At 47.5% G+C, this 17,477-nt stretch overlaps 1 pseudogene; it reads left to right on the top strand.

Annotated features, from left to right (window-relative positions):
- LOC135532273 (elongation factor-like GTPase 1) overlaps positions 1-17,266 on the top strand; it is a 38,807-nt pseudogene extending 21,541 nt beyond the window's left edge.
- The last annotated feature ends 211 nt before the right edge of the window (positions 17,267-17,477 follow it).

Here is a 17,477-nt window from a genome sequence, read left to right as displayed (position 1 = left end):
AACACACAGACACGGCAGAACACACAGACACGGCAGAACACACAGAACACACGGACAGAACAGAACACACGGACACACGGCAGAACACACGGACACACGGCAGAACACACGGACACACGGCAGAACACACGGACACACGGCAGAACACGGAGACACGGCAGAACACACAGACACGGCAGAACACACAGACACGGCAGAACACACGGACACACGGCAGAACACACGGAGAACACACGGCAGAACACACAGACACGGCAGAACACACGGACACGCGGCAGAACACACAGACACACGGCAGAACACACAGACACGGCAGACACGGCAGGCAGAACACACAGACAAAGCAGAACACACGGAGACACGGCAGAACACACAGACACGGCAGAACACACGGACACACAGCAGAACACACGGACACACGGCAGAACACACGGACACACGGCAGAACACACACGGCAGAACACACGGCAGAACACACGGCAGAACACACGGACACGGCAGAACACACGGACACACGGACACACACGGCAGGACACACGGCAGAACACACGGCAGAACACACAGGCAGACACACGGCAGAACACACAGACAAAGCAGAACACACGGAGACACGGCAGAACACACGGAGACACGGCAGAACACACAGACACGGCAGAACACACAGACAAGGCAGAACACACGGCAGAACACACAGACAAAGCAGAACACACGGAGACACGGCAGAACACACAGACACGGCAGAACACACAGACAAGGCAGAACACACGGCAGAACACACAGACACGGCAGAACACACGGACACACGGCAGAACACACAGACACGGCAGAACACACAGACAAGAACACACGGCAGAACACACGGACACACGGCAGAACACACGGACACACGGCAGAACACACGGACACACGGCAGAACACACGGACACACGGCAGAACACACAGACACGGCAGAACACACGGACACACGGCAGAACACACGGACACACGGCAGAACACACAGACACACGGCAGAACACACAGACACGGCAGAACACACAGACACACACACGGCAGAACACACAGACACACGGCAGAACACACAGACACGGCAGAACACACGGACACACGGCACACACACGGAACACACGGACACACACGGCAGAACACACGGACACACGGCAGAACACACGGACAAAGGCAGAACACACGGACACACGGCAGAACACACAGACACACGGCAGAACACAGACACACGGCAGAACACACAGACAGGCAGAACACACGCAGAACACACGGACACACGGCAGAACACACGGACACACGGCAGAACACACGGACACACGGCAGAACACACAGACACGGCAGAACACACAGACACACGGCAGAACACACAGACACACGGCAGAACACACGGACACACGGCAGAACACACACGGCAGAACACACGGAGACACAGGCAGAACACACAGACACGGCAGAACACACAGACACGGCAGAACACACAAGGACACACGGCAGAACACACAGACACACGGCAGAACACACGGACACACGGCAGAACACAGACACGGAGAACACACAGGGCAGAACACACGGCAGAACACACACACGGCAGACACACGGCAGAACACACGAACACACACATGACACACGGCAGAACACGGAGACACAGACAAGGCGGAACACACAGACACGGCAGAACACACAGACACACGACACGCAGAACACACAGACACACGGCAGAACACACACACGGACACACGGCAGAACACACGGACACGGCAGAACACACAGACACGGCAGAACACACAGACAAGGCAGAACACACGGAGAACACACAGACAAAGCAGAACACACGGACACACGGCAGAACACACAGACACGGCAGAACACACAGACAAGGCAGAACACACGGCAGAACACACAGACAAAGCAGAACACACAGACACACGGCAGAACACACAGACACACGGCAGAACACACAGACACGGCAGAACACACGGACACACAGACGGCAGAACACACGGACCCGCACGGCAGAACACACGGACCACAGACACACGGCAGAACACACGGACCCGCGGCAGAACACACAGACGCGGCAGAACACACGGACACGCGGCAGAACACACGGACACGGACATGCGCGGCAGAACACACGGACCCGCGGCAGAACACACGGACACGCGGCAGAACACACGGACACGCGGCAGAACACACGGACAGAACACGGGCAGTAACAGCACGGACACACAATATAACACACGGACACACAATATGACACACGGACACACAATATAACACACGGACACACAATATCACACACGGACACACAATATAACACACGGACACACACACAATATAACACACGTACACACACACAATATAACTCACGGACACACACACACAGTATAACACACGGACACACACACACAATATAACACACGGACACACACACACACGGACAATGTTAAATGTATATAACACACGGACACACAATGTAACACACGGACACACACTGTAACACACGGACACACACACAATATAACACACGGACACACACACAATATAACACACGGACACACAATATAACACACGGACACACACACAATATAACACACGGACACACACACAATATAACACACGGACACACACACACACTATAACACATGGACACACACACACACACAATATATCACACGGACACACACACAATATATCACACGGACACACACACACAATATAACACACAGACACACACACACACAATATAATACACACAATATAACACACAGACACACACACACAAACTCAATAGAACACACGCTGGGCAAAACACAAACTAACCACTGAGATCTTAGGTAAATAGCTAAAACACAACACACACATCTTCAAATCTTCTTCTTCAATCTTTCCTGGAGGCATTACTGCCTTACATCTAAACCACACAGGAGGAGGTTGAGGGAATTATTATAGCAGCTTCTATTCAGATACAAATGACTGTGATACAACTTGTCAGGACATTCAAGCCACAACATGACAACTAAACTACCAAGAATGTTCCACCAGGTGGAGGGTGAGTTGCTGCACACAACTCCCATTCTAGTGTGATAGGAGTCCATTGGACTGGTGTATTCTCCCATCCCTGGTGTAGGAACACAGCTCTTACCTCGTCCACTGAAACACAGACAAAAGATGATGGTACAGTATTCGTTGATATTTAAATAGCCATCACTAGCCGGCTACCACCCGGTTACTCAACCCCGCACCTTAGAGGCTGCTGCCCTATATACACTGGCCACTTTAATAATGGAACACTCGTCACTTTAATCATGTTTACATACTGCTTTACTCATCTCATATGTATGTACTATATTCTACTGTATTTATTCAATGCCACTCCAACATTGCTCGTCCTAATATTTATATATTTCTTAACTCCATTATTTTACTTTAGATTTGTGTGTATTGTTGTGAATTGTTAGATATTACTGCACTGTTGGAGCTAGAAACACAAACATTTCGCTACACCCACAATAACATCTGCTAAATGTGTGTATGTGACCAATAAAATGTGATTTGACAACCCTCATTATTACTATCTATGCTCTAGAACTATTCTAATATTTGTCTTTGTAGTGTCAGTGATCAACTCTTGTTTTCTAAGTTGGTCCCAAATGGCACCCCATTCCCTGTATAGTGCACTACTTTTGGTCATCATTAAGATTCAAATGAGCCTTGCCCAACTTCTTTTACGGGTAATCAATAAACCATATCTTAACAGCACTTTTAGCAGTCACATCCATTTCCAGCCAGCCAAATCACCAATTTCAGAAACAATATGACTTTTTACTCACTTCTGCAACGCTAGCATCCCTTTAAATGTGGCCCTATTAGGAGAACTTGGTTTCATTAGTATCGATGAATGTGATCCATATTTTAATTCCATGATGTATATTATAGTAGATGTTGGTTGCGTAACATTTAGTGTAGAAATAGACTTCATCAATACTTTCATTACATCGTGTCCATTATTTAGATCTAATCAATAGTTGGATAAGATCATGCATAAATAGATTGTATACATAGTTGGATTAGATTGACCACATCGATTCACACACACAATCATTTGATTAGATTGTATATAGCTGGCCACACTGTATACATGGTCAGAGTACACATTAAGCCACTTCTACTAATTACAGTGTGTGTGTGTGTCCAGGTCGTGTGTACGGGGTCCTGGGGAAGAGGGAGGGCCGAGTGTTACAGGAGGAGATGAAGGAGGGGACGGAGATGTTCATCATCAAGGCTGTCCTTCCTGTGGCCGAGAGCTTCGGATTCGCTGATGAGATACGCAAGAGAACCAGTGGATTGGCTAGTCCACAACTGGTCTTCAGCCACTGGGAGGTGAGGCGCGCTCACACATACACCCTGTCGTGTGCATCCTTGTGCAGACACACACACAGCAGGCATACAACTCACACACAGCAGGCATACAACACACACACACAGACAAAAACACATGCAAGGCTCACTCCGTGGGGGGGTTGTGAGCTGCAACTCATCAGTCTGAAAACAGGTGCTTGTATTTTTAGCTCTTAATAATTTAATCACAATGCTGAACAAGGATCAGTTTTTATTTCACCCTTGTCTCTAGAACTCATAGCCCTGTTCCCTATTAGTTCCAGTATGAGGTGAATCCTAACTAGTCTCCCATTGACATCAATACATGACTTCTCTGGCTCATCCTTATTATACCCCTTTTATAGTAACCAGCAGGTAGTCTAGGGACAGTGTTGGGTCAGCCAACAGAAAAAGTCCCACTTCTTTACCACCTTCTGTATACCTTCTTGTTTTGGGGCAGGTTGCCTAGTGGTTAGAGCATTGGGCCAGTAACCAGCAGGTAGCCTAATGGTTAGAGCATTGGACCAGTAACCAGCAGGTAGCCTAGTGGTTAGAGCGTTGGGACAGTAACCAGCAGGTAGCCTAGTGGTTAGAGCGTTGGGACAGTAACCAGCAGGTTGCCTAGTGGTTAGAGCGTTGGGCCAGTAACCAGCAGGTAGCCTAGTGGTTAGAGCATTGGACCAGTAACCAGCAGGTAGCCTAGTGGTTAGAGCATTGGACCAGTAACCAGCAGGTAGCCTGGGTTAGAGCCAGTAACCAGCAGGTAGCCTAGTGGTTAGAGCATTGGACCAGTAACCAGCAGGTAGCCTAGTGGTTAGAGCATTGGGACCAGTAACCAGGTAGCCAGGTTAGCCTAGTGGTTAGTGGTTAGAGCGTTGGGCCAGTAACCAGCAGGTAGCCTAGTGGTTAGAGCATTGGACCAGTAACCAGCAGGTAGCCTAGTGGTTAGAGCATTGGACCAGTAACCAGCAGGTAGCCTAGTGGTTAGAGCGTTGGGACAGTAACCAGCAGGTAGCCTAGTGGTTAGAGCGTTGGGCCAGTAACCAGCAGGTAGCCTAGTGGTTAGAGCATTGGACCAGTAACCAGCAGGTAGCCTAGTGGTTAGAGCATTAGACCAGTAACCAGCAGGTGGCCTAGTGGTTAGAGCATTGGACCAGTAACCAGCAGGTAGCCTAGTGGTTAGGGCGTTGGGCCAGTAACCAGCAGGTAGCCTAGTGGTTAGAGCGTTGGGACAGTAACCAGCAGGTAGCCTAGTGGTTAGAGCATTGGACCAGTAACCAGCAGGTAGCCTAGTGGTTAGAGCATTGGACCAGTAACCAGCAGGTAGCCTAGTGGTTAGAGCATTGGGACAGTAACCAGCAGGTAGCCTAGTGGTTAGAGCGTTGGGCCAGTAACCAGCAGGTAGCCTAGTGGTTAGAGCGTTGGGACAGTAACCAGCAGGTAGCCTAGTGGTTAGAGCGTTGAGACAGTAACCAGCAGGTAGCCTAGTGGTTAGAGTGTTGGGACAGTAACCAGCAGGTAGGCTAGTGGTTAGAGCATTGGACCAGTAACCAGCAGGTAGCCTAGTGGTTAGAGCATTAGACCAGTAACCAGCAGGTGGCCTAGTGGTTAGAGCATTGGACCAGTAACCAGCAGGTAGCCTAGTGGTTAGGGCGTTGGGCCAGTAACCAGCAGGTAGCCTAGTGGTTAGAGCATTGGGTCAGTAACCAGCAGGTAGCCTAGTGGTTAACCAGCAGGTAGCCTAGTGGTTGGGACAGTAACCAGCAGGTAGCCTAGTGGTTAGAGCATTGGGACAGTAACCAGCAGGTAGCCTAGTGGTTAGAGCATTGGACCAGTAACCAGCAGGTAGCCTAGTGGTTAGAGCGTTGGGCCAGTAACCAGCAGGTAGCCTAATGGTTAGAGCATTGGGTCAGTAACCAGCAGGTAGCCTAGTGGTTAGAGCGTTGGGACAGTAACCAGCAGGTAGCCTAGTGGTTAGAGCGTTGAGACAGTAACCAGCAGGTAGCCTAGTGGTTAGAGTGTTGGGACAGTAACCAGCAGGTAGCCTAGTGGTTAGAGCATTGGACCAGTAACCAGCAGGTAGCCTAGTGGTTAGAGCATTGGGCCAGTAACCAGCAGGTAGCCTAGTGGTTAGAGCATTGGGCCAGTAACCAGCAGGTAGCCTAGTGGTTAGAGCGTTGGGCCAGTAACCAGCAGGTAGCCTAGTGGTTAGAGCAACCAGCAGGGCCAGTAACCAGCAGGTAGCCTAGTGGTTAGAGCATTGGACCAGTAACCAGCAGGTAGCCTAGTGGTTAGAGCGTTGGGCCAGTAACCAGCAGGTAGCCTAGTGGTTAGAGCGTTGGGACAGTAACCAGCAGGTAGCCTAGTGGTTAGAGCGTTGGGACAGTAACCAGCAGGTAGCCTAGTGGTTAGAGCGTTGGGCCAGTAACCAGCAGGTAGCCTAGTGGTTAGTGCATTGGGCCAGTAAACAGCAGGTAGCCTAGTGGTTAGAGCATTGGACCAGTAACCAGCAGGTAGCCTAGTGGTTAGAGTGTTGGGACAGTAACCAGCAGGTTGCCTAGTTTTTAGAGTGCTGGGACAGTAACCAGCAGGAAGCCTAGTGGTTAGAGCGTTGGGCCAGTAACCAGCAGGTGGCCTAGTGGTTAGAGCATTGGACCAGTAACCAGCAGGTAGCCTAGTGGTTAGAGCGTTGGGCCAGTAACCAGCAGGTAGCCTAGTGGTTAGAGCGTTGGGCCAGTAACCAGCAGGTAGCCTAGTGGTTAGAGCGTTGGGCCAGTAACCAGCAGGTAGCCTAGTGGTTAGAGGTGGCGTTGGAGCCAGTAACCAGCAGGTGGCCTAGTGGTTAGAGCGTTGGGCCAGTAACCAGCAGGTAGCCTAGTGGTTAGAGCGTTGGGCCAGTAACCAGCAGGTAGCCTAGTGGTTAGAGCATTGGGCCAGTAACCAGCAGGTAGCCTAGTGGTTAGAGCGTTGGGACAGTAACCAGCAGGTAGTCTAGTGGTTAGAGTGTTGGGACAGTAACCAGCAGGTAGCCTAGTGGTTAGAGTGTTGGGACAGTAACCAGCAGGTAGCCTAGTGGTTAGAGCGTTGGGCCAGTAACCAGCAGGTAGCCTAGTGGTTAGAGCGTTGGGCCAGTAACCAGCAGGTAGCCTAGTGGTTAGAGCGTTGTGCCAGTAACCAGCAGGTAGCCTAGTGGTTAGAGCATTGGGCCAGTAACCAGCAGGTAGCCTAGTGGTTAGAGCTTTGGGACAGTAACCAGCAGGTAGTCTAGTGGTTAGAGTGTTGGGACAGTAACCAGCAGGTAGCCTAGTGGTTAGAGCGTTGGGACAGTAACCAGCAGGTAGCCTAGTGGTTAGAGCATTGGGCCAGTAACCAGCAGGTGGCCTAGTGGTTAGAGCATTGGACCAGTAACCAGCAGGTAGCCTAGTGGTTAGAGCGTTGTGCCAGTAACCAGCAGGTAGCCTAGTGGTTAGAGCATTGGGCCAGTAAGCAGCAGGTTGAATAGTGGTTAGAGCATTGGACCAGTAACCAGCAGTTAGCCTTGTGGTTAGAGTGTTGGGACAGTAACCAGCAGGTTGCCTAGTTTTTAGAGCGTTGGGCCAGTAACCAGCAGGAAGCCTAGTGGTTAGAGCATTGGGCCAGTAACCAGCAGGTGGCCTGGTGGTTAGAGTGTTGGGCCAGTAACCAGCAGGTAGCCTAGTTTTTAGAGCGTTGGGCCAGTAACCAGCAGGAAGCCTAGTGGTTAGAGCATTGGGCCAGTAACCAGCAGGTGGCCTGGTGGTTAGAGTGTTGGGCCAGTAACCAGCAGGTAGACTAGTGGTTAGAGTGTTGGGACAGTAACCAGCAGGTAACCTAGTGGTCAGAGCGTTGGGCCAGTAACTGAAAGGTTGCTTGATCGAATCCCTGAGCTGTCTTTCTGTCCCTGAACAAGGCAGTTAACTCACTGTTCCTCGGTCGTCATTGTAAATAAGAATTTGTTCTTATTACTAGTTTTGACCTGGGAACCCTATTCCCTATAAAGAGCACTAGTTTTGACCTGGGCACCCTATTCCCTATATAGAGCACTAATTTTGACCTGGGCACCTCTATTCCCTATATAGAGCACTAATTTTGACCTGGGAACCCTATTCCCTATATAGAGCACTAGTTTTGTCCTGGCAACTCTATTCTCTAATCCCTATATAGAGCACTAGTTTTGACCTGGGCACCCTATTCCCTATATAGTACACTACTTTTGTCCTGGTAACTCTATTCTCTAATCCCTATATAGAGCACTACTTTCGACCAGAGCCCTTGCTAAAAGTAGTTTTGGGAGGCCTGAATCTGAGCCCTTACAATAATCAACCGAACTGGCGTGGATGTTTTTAGCACCCATATTTTAATTTTTATTCAAATATCTGTGTCTGTCTTCAGTTATGTGTGAGCTCTTTGGCCACGCACACCTGTGTTGTGTTTGGTGTTGAAATGAGAAGGAATAAGCAGAACCCCAAACCTACTGTAAAATATTGTGGTGGATCATTGATGTTATGGGGATTTTCTGCTTCCACTGGTCCTGGGGCCCTTGTTAAGGTCAACAGCATCATGATTTTTACAAAATCTGTTTTTTACTAAATCTGGTTGCCTCTGCTAGGAGGCTGAAACTGAAACTTGGCTGCAAGTGGATCTTCGAGCAAGACAATAACCCCAAGCAGAAAATCAAAGTCCATGAAGAAATGGTTAATTGGCCCCAAAAACAACATGCTGCGATGGCCATCAGTCTCCGGACTTGAACCCCATTGAAAACCAGTGGTTTGTAATGAAGAGGACAGTCCATAAGTGCAGATGAAGGAAATCCAGGATCTGGAAGGATTCTGTATGGAGGAATGGTCTAAGATCCCTCCCAATGTGTTCTCCATCTCCTCAAACATTTTAGAAATGGGCTCAGTGTCGTTATCCTCACAAGGTGAGGTATCGAAAACAGGGTCTCTTTCTTTGACCAATGGTATTAGTGTAAAATAATATAATTTCACAAAAAAATGTTTGCAAAAAAGCCAGTGGATGGTTTCTTAATACCTTCAACAATAGTTATTTGGAGTTTTTCAATAAATGTGAATATTTGTAGCTACATTTAAGTCAATACCTGCAGTCAACTTTATTATTATTTTTTCACCTTTATTTAACCAGGTAGGCTAGTTGAGAACAAGTTCTCATTTACAACTGCGACCTGGCCAAGATAAAGCATAGCAGTGTGAACAGACAACACAGAGTTACACATGGAGTAAACAATTAACAAGTCAAATAACACAGTAGAAAAAAAAGGGGAGTCTATATACAATGTGTGCAAAAGGCATGAGGAGGTAGGCGAATAATTACAATATTGCAGATTAACACTGGATTGATAAATGATCATGTACAGGTAGAGATATTGGTGTGCAAAAGAGCAGAAAAGTAAATAAATAAAAACTGTGGGGATGAGGTAGGTGAAAATGGGTGGGCTATTTACCAATAGATTATGTACAGCTGCAGCGATCGGTTAGCTGCTCAGATAGCTGATGTTTGAAGTTGGTGAGGGAGATAAAGGTCTCCAACTTCAGCGATTTTTGCAATTCGTTCCAGTCACAGGCAGCAGAGTACTGGAACGAAAGGCGGCCGAATGAGGTGTTGGCTTTAGGGATGATCAGTGAGATACACCTGCTGGAGCGCGTGCTACGGATGGGTGTTGCCATCGTGACCCGTGAACTGAGATAAGGCGGAGCTTTACCGGACTTGAACCCCATTGAACCCCAACTTGTGCAATACGTTAGGAGATAAAGCAGATCTCGTTCTTCATTTCACCTGTCACACTATTTTACAGTTCCTAGAACAGTTGAGCCAGTCACGTGTTTGTTGTAAAGAGCAAGAAACAAGAGAAAGAGGAGCTGCTGAGTCCAAAGCCGGCGATCTATCAGAGTCTCTGTTGTGTGGCAGACATGAGGTGAACAAGTTACACCGGTTTTCATTCACCACTAAATGTTTCCATCAGATATATTAGAACTGCTTTCTACCGTGTTTTAGAAGTCTGAGAGCTCTGTTATCGGAGTTCTGTACAGCTGCCATTTTTCCCCCTGTGCTTCCTACGAGCGTTTTTTCCATTTTCCATTCTTCTCCACTCTGCTCCGTGTACACATGATGCTTTTCCTTCAGAAAAACATGCATCATAACATTTGGTTCATTTGCACAATTTCTCTCATTCACATACGCTTGTAAATGTCCAGATTCACCGAAAATGACATTCGGTAACTACTAGCTATACTTGTATAACTTTATGAGCTGGATTTGCTTTTCTTTGCAATTATTTTGTTCATTTTTGCTTGTTAGCATTTACCTAACAAGGTATATGTGATTTTGCTATTACTTGTGCTCATTTTGTTAGCATTCCAATGGGCTTTTTGTTTTTAGTGCCCCTTTGTGTGCTATGCCGGTAATTACGCAAATCCCAGGATGGCAGAAGAACAGTATGACATTTTGAAAATCTGGGTACCTCTCCAGCCTAATACAATGTACTGTAGTTTTATCATTTATTTTATACAGACATTTTTGCTCATCTTTATCAAGGGGGTCAATAATTTCAGACCCCACTGTATCTATGTCGTGTGTGTGTGTGTGTGTGTGTGTGTGTGTGGTGTGGTGTGGTGTGGTGTGGTGTGGTGTGGTGTGGTGTGGTGTGGTGTGGTGTGCGTGCGTGCTCCTGTCTGTCTGTCTGGGGGTTTAAGTGGTTATTGTTCAAGGTCGGCTAATTTAATTGGCTGAGAGAGCCGGACATTGTTAATGAGCGTGTGCGGCCCGGTGTCTCTCTCTCACACACACACACTCACACACACAAGCCTAGTGAACAGCTTTACGGTCTGACCTGATGTCACACTGCCAGGAAGAAGAGACACCACACACTGCTTTTATTTGTTATTATTATCTATATTATTATTTTTATTATAAATGCTGTTGGGAAAGAGCTCTCAAGGTAAGAATGTTACTGTATTGTTTTACAGCTGTTCTTGGCAGATGGCGAATAAACCTTGAAACTTGAAACTAGATGCGACACACACGCTATGCAAATTCATTACAACACACAGCATGTCACTCAGTATTAGATTCCCCCGTTGCTCCACACACCCACCCCCTACTAGCACATTGTTGTCAGCCTTTGTGTGTGAGCTTCATTAAAACACGTCTGTCCGGTTTAATTTACGTTACTCTGTCATTATCTGCAGCAGTTAGATAGTTACTCCATAGACAGTCATGACAGCATACAACATAGATAATCATGACAACATAGATAGTTACTCCATAGACAATCATGACAACATAGATAGTTACTCCATAGACAATCATTACAACATAGATAGTTACTCCATAGACAATCATGACAACATAGATAGTTACTCCATAGACAATCATTACAACATAGATAGTTACTCCATAGACAATCATGACAACATAGATAGTTACTCCATAGACAATCATTACAACATAGATAGTTACTCCAGAGACAATCATGACAACATAGAATAGTTACTCCATAGAATCAATCTGTTACATTACAACATAGATAGTTACTCCATAGACAATCATTACAATATAGATAGTTACTCCATAGACAATCATTAGAACATAGATAGTTACTCCATAGACAATCATTAGAACATAGACTCAAACAATCTGTTACGGTTTTCTATATGCGAAGGAGAGTCGGACCAAAATGATGTGATTGATCCATGTTTAATAAACAAAAGTAAACACGAATCAAAATATAAAAACAAGAAACGTAACGAAAACCGAAACAGCCTATACTGGTGTAAACTAACACCGAACAGGAACAAAAGGACATAAGGACAATCACCCACGAAACACTCAAAGAATATGGCTGCCTAAATATGATTCCCAATCAGAGACAACGATAAACACCTGCCTCTGATTGAGAACCACTTCAGACAGCCATAGATACACCTAGAACATCCCACTAAGCTACCATCCCAATACATGTGAAAAAACCCCAAGACAAAACACACCACATACAAAAACCCATGTCACACCCTGGCCTGACCAAATAGATAAAGAAAACTCAAAATACTAAGACCAGGGCGTGACACAATCATGACAACATAGATAGTTACTCCATAGACAATCATTAGAACATAGATAGTTACTCCAGAGACAATCATGACAACATAGATAGTTACTCCAGAGACAATCATGACAACATAGATAGTTACTCCATAGACAATCATTAGAACATAGATAGTTACTCCATAGACAATCATTAGAACATAGATAGTTACTCCATAGACAATCATGACAACAGATGGTTACTCCATAGACAATCATTAGAACATACATAGTTACTCCATAGACAATCATTAGAACATAGATAGTTACTCCATAGACAATCATTAGAACATAGATAGTTACTCCATAGACAATCATGACAACAGATGGTTACTCCATAGACAATCATTAGAACATAGATAGTTACTCCATAGACAATCATTAGAACATAGATCGTTACTCCATAGACAATCATTAGAACATAGATAGTTACTCCATAGACGATCATGACAACAGATGGTTACTCCATAGACGATAACAATGGGCTTTTCGTAGACTCCACCTTGATACTATCCGAATCTATTCTATACATCTAGTCTATTTAAATTAGATGCAAGCTACTGTTAGCATTTAGTTTATCATTGATTTGCTATGGACTTCATATTTATTTAACATATGAATAGTGTTTAGTGACAGAGAGCTCTTCTGTGAGTGTTGTATTGTTGTGTTAGCTATGTGTGTAATGTTATGGACTTACATTAGATTAGCATGAGAAAGAGGTTGTGACAATAACTTTTTTCTCCCATTGTGTTGTAGTTCACGGACTAGCATCTGCTGTAAGTGTGTGTGTGTGTGTGTGTGTGTGTGTGTGTGTGTGTGTGTGTGTGTGTGTGTGTGTGTGTGTGTGTGTGTGTGTGTGTGTGTGTGTGTGTGTGTGTGTGTGTGTGTGTGTGTGTGTGTGTGTGTGTGTGTGTGTGTTCATTCAGGCTAATGTAGGTGAGGCCCACTGACACGCTTCATGGAGCGCAATGACAAAAGCTCTCTCTCTCACTCACTCACTCACAAACACACACACAGCAGCGAGACAAAGGCCCCTGAAAAGATAAGTAACTGAAGGGATGCACACAACAGGGGCCGCAGAGAGCAGATTAAATCAAAGACCTGTGTGTGTCTTTGCTTGTGTGCACTCGTGCAAACTAGTGTGTTCATGTGTTTCAGCCCCCCTGTTGTTACATTGCCCCCGTTACAGTTAGAGCTGAGCACCCGCCACTCTAACCCTGCACACGTACACACACAATGAAACACACACCCATTCGCCCTACTGGACCCAATTGTGCCAAAATGTGTGTGTGTGTGTGTGTGTGTGTGTGTGTGTGTGTGTGTGTGTGTGTGTGTGTGTGTGTGTGTGTGTGTGTGTGTGTGTGCAACCTCATAATCTGTCTGGTGTTGTTCCTCCTCTACCATCTGTTGCCTGCAACCAGAGTCTGTCACTCGGGGCCCCTAACGGCCAGGTGCAGGGGCCCGCGTACACACTGGTACAGTAATTGTGGCATAGTGTGTGTGTGTGCAACAGAAGGCATTGCCTCATCTCCTCAGCAGGTTGCACATGCCAGGCCCTCCTCATCTCCTCAGAACAGGTTGATCTGGATGTCATCTCTCTCCTCTAGAACACAGTGTTGATCTGGATGTCTCCTAGAGCACAGTGTTGATCTGAATGTCCACACAGTCTCTCCTCGTGAACACAGTCACACAGTCTCCTCTAGAACAGTGTTGATCTGGATGTCCACACAGTCTCTCTCCTCGTGAACACAGTGTTGATCTGGATGTCCACACAGTCTCCTCTCCTCTAGAACACAGTGTTGATCTGGATGTCCACACAGTCTCCTCTCCTCTATCTGGAACACAGTGTTTGATCTGAATGTCCACACAGTCTCTCCTCTAGAACACAGTGTTGATCTGGATGTCCACACAGTCTCTCTCTCTCCTAGAACACAGTGTTGATCTGGATGTCTCTCTCTCCTCTAGTGTGACTGACTGAACACAGTGTTGATCTGAGTCAACAGTCTCTCTCCTCTATGTTGATCTGGATGTCCAACAGTCTCCCCTCTACTGTCAGAGCCTGATGGAGGATGTCCACACAGTCTCTCTCCTCTAGAACACAGTGTTGATCTGAATGTCCACACAGTCTCTCTCCTCTAGAACACAGTGTTGATCTGAATGTCCACACAGTCTCTCCTCGTGAACACAGTGTTGATCTGGATGTCCACACAGTCTCTCTCCTCTAGAACACAGTGTTGATCTGGATGTCCACACAGTCTCTCTCCTCTAGAACACAGTGTTGATCTGAATGTCCACACAGTCTCTCTCCTCTAGAACACAGTGTTGATCTGGATGTCCACACAGTCTCTCTCCTCTAGAACACAGTGTTGATCTGAATGTCCACACAGTCTCTCCTCTAGAACACAATGTTGATCTGAATGTCCACACAGTCTCTCCTCTAGGAGCTGTTGATCTGGATGGAGAGAGGGGGAATGGAGAAAGAGCAAGGTAGGGAGAGAGCCAGGTAGGGAGCTAGAAGGATCTGGAGAGGTAGAGAGAGCCAGGTTGGGATGCTGGAGAAAGAGCCAGGTCGGGAGCTAGAGGGGGAGAGAGGGGAATAGAGAAAGAGCCAGGTAGGGAGAGAGCCAGGTAGGGAGCTAGAGGGGAATAGAGAAAGAGCCAGGTAGGGAAAAGCTAGAGGGGGAGAGAGGGGAATGGAGAAAGAGCCAGGTAGGGAAAGAGCCAGGTAGGGAGCTAGAAGGGGGAGAGAGGGGAATGGAGAAAGAGCCAGGTAGGGAGCTAGAGGGGGAGAGAGCCAGGGTAGGTAGGGGGAAGCTGGAGAAAGAGCCAAGTAGGAAGAGGGGGAAAGGGGAATGGAGAAAGAGCCAATTAGGGAGCTAGAGGGGGAGAGAGCCAGGTAGGGAGCTAGAGGGGGAATGGAGAGAGCCAGGGAGCTAGGGGGGAGCTAGAGGGGAATGGAGAAAGAGCCAAGGTAGGGGGGAGAGAGCCAGGGGAGCTAGGGGGGAGAGAGCCAGGTAGGGAGCTAGAGGGGGAGAGAGGGAATGGAGAAAGAGCCAAGTAGGGAGCTAGAGGGGGAGAGAGGGGAATAGAGAAAAAGAGCCAGGTAGGGAGCTAGAGGGGGCGAGAGCCAGGTAGGCAGCTAGAGGGGGAAAGAGGGGAATGGAGAAAGAGCCAAGTAGGGAGCTAGAGGGGGAGAGAGCCAGGTAGGTAGCTAGAGGGGGAAAGAGGGGAATGGAGAAAGAGCCAATTAGGGAGCTAGAGGGGGAGAGAGCCAGGTAGGGAGCTAGAGGGGGAGAGAGCCAGGTAGGGAGCTAGAGTAGGAGAGAGCCAGGTAGGGAGAGAGCCAGGTAGGGAGAGAGCCAGGTAGGGAGCTAGAGGGGGAGAGAGGGGAATGGAGAAAGAGCCAGGTTGGGAGCTAGAGGGGGAGAGAGGGGAATAGAGAAAGAGCCAGGTAGGGAGCTAGAGGGGGAGAGAGAGTTATAGAGAAAGAGCCAGGTAGGGAGCTAGAGGGGGAGAGAGGGGAATGGAGAAAGAGCCAGGTAGGGAGAGAGCCAGGTAGGGAGCTAGAGGGGAATAGAGAAAGAGCCAAGTAGGGAAAGAGCCAGGTAGGGAGCTAGAGGGGGAGAGAGGGGAATGGAGAAAGAGCCAGGTAGGGAAAGAGCCAGGTAGGGAAAGAGCCAGGTAGGGAGCTAGAGGGGGAGAGAGGGGAATGGAGAAAGAGCCAGGTAGGGAGCTAGAGGGGGAAAGAGGGGAATGGAGAAAGAGCCAAGTAGGGAGCTAGAGGGGGAGAGAGCCAGGTAGGGAGCTAGAGGGGAATGGAGAAAGAGCCAAGTAGGGAGCTAGAGGGGGAGAGAGCCAGGTAGGGAGCTAGAGGGGGAGAGAGGTAGAGAGAGAAAGACAGGGAGCAGCTGAGTTGGATAACAGTAGTCATGATCTTTTCCTTGTCTGCCACCACTGCTGAGCAATGCTTAGCCAATACGGGGTTCTTTGTCATGTGGGGTAGATTCCAGTGTCCGCTCCATGCTTTACATCTGTTCATGTTTATGGGTCAGGGCCCGTATCCACAAAGTGTCTCAGAGTAGGAGTGCTGATCTAGGATCTGTTTAGCCTTTTCAGTCGTAAAGAATAAGATAATATGGACAGGGTTGACCTGGCTCTGAGATGTTTTGGGGATACAGGTCCTGATCTTTGTATCTATAGTCCATTTAATGAAGCATTATCCTGCTCAGTGGTGGACTTCAAACTAAATCTGTCTTCATGTATTTGAAATTAAATCGCTCTCTCTCTGTCTGTCTCTGTGTGTGTCTCAAGGTGATCTCCAGTGATCCGTCCTGGGTTCCTACCACAGAAGAGGAGTACCTCCACTTTGGAGAGAAGGCCGATTCCGCCAATCAGGCTCTGAAATACATGAACGGTGTTCGGCGGCGTAAAGGGCTGTACGTGGAGGAGAAGATAGTGGAGCACGGCGAGAAACAGAGAACACTGAGCAAGAACAAATAGGCCTGTGTGTGTGTTTCCTGATTGACTCCTACTAACACACCTGAGACAGACATCATAAAGAGCATCCAGTGGATAGTGTCCCCCATCGTCCACCATCATCACCCCTCTAACTGTCACTCAACATGAGCCACTGATGCTTTTATATTACGGAGCAGAAAATGTTTTTAGTCCAGAACTAGACTTCATCTGTGTCTAGGAAACCGGCCCAATGGGTTGGACATGCAGCTGTGTCGTTACCCGGGAGAATCCCTTCCAGCTATGCATAATTGACTGTTCCCGTTCAAATCCAGTTTTTCTGTTAAGTGAAGTGGCTTGAATTCATTTCTGCTCTCAACCTAATTGAATTGCAGTACCCAGCCCCTGAAGAGCAGCATTTAATTTGGAAAAACAGAAATATGATGCAAAGTGGGATTGTATGTTTTGTAATTATTTCGGGACAACGCGAGCGAGCTATAGCCTTGTTGATGTGCTATGTT

This window comes from Oncorhynchus masou, unplaced genomic scaffold (genome assembly GCF_036934945.1).
Source record: "Oncorhynchus masou masou isolate Uvic2021 unplaced genomic scaffold, UVic_Omas_1.1 unplaced_scaffold_1798, whole genome shotgun sequence".
Lineage (NCBI taxonomy): Eukaryota > Metazoa > Chordata > Actinopteri > Salmoniformes > Salmonidae > Oncorhynchus > Oncorhynchus masou.
The sequence above is the reverse complement of the archived record's forward strand: the minus strand, read 5'-3'. Positions and strand labels throughout refer to the sequence as shown.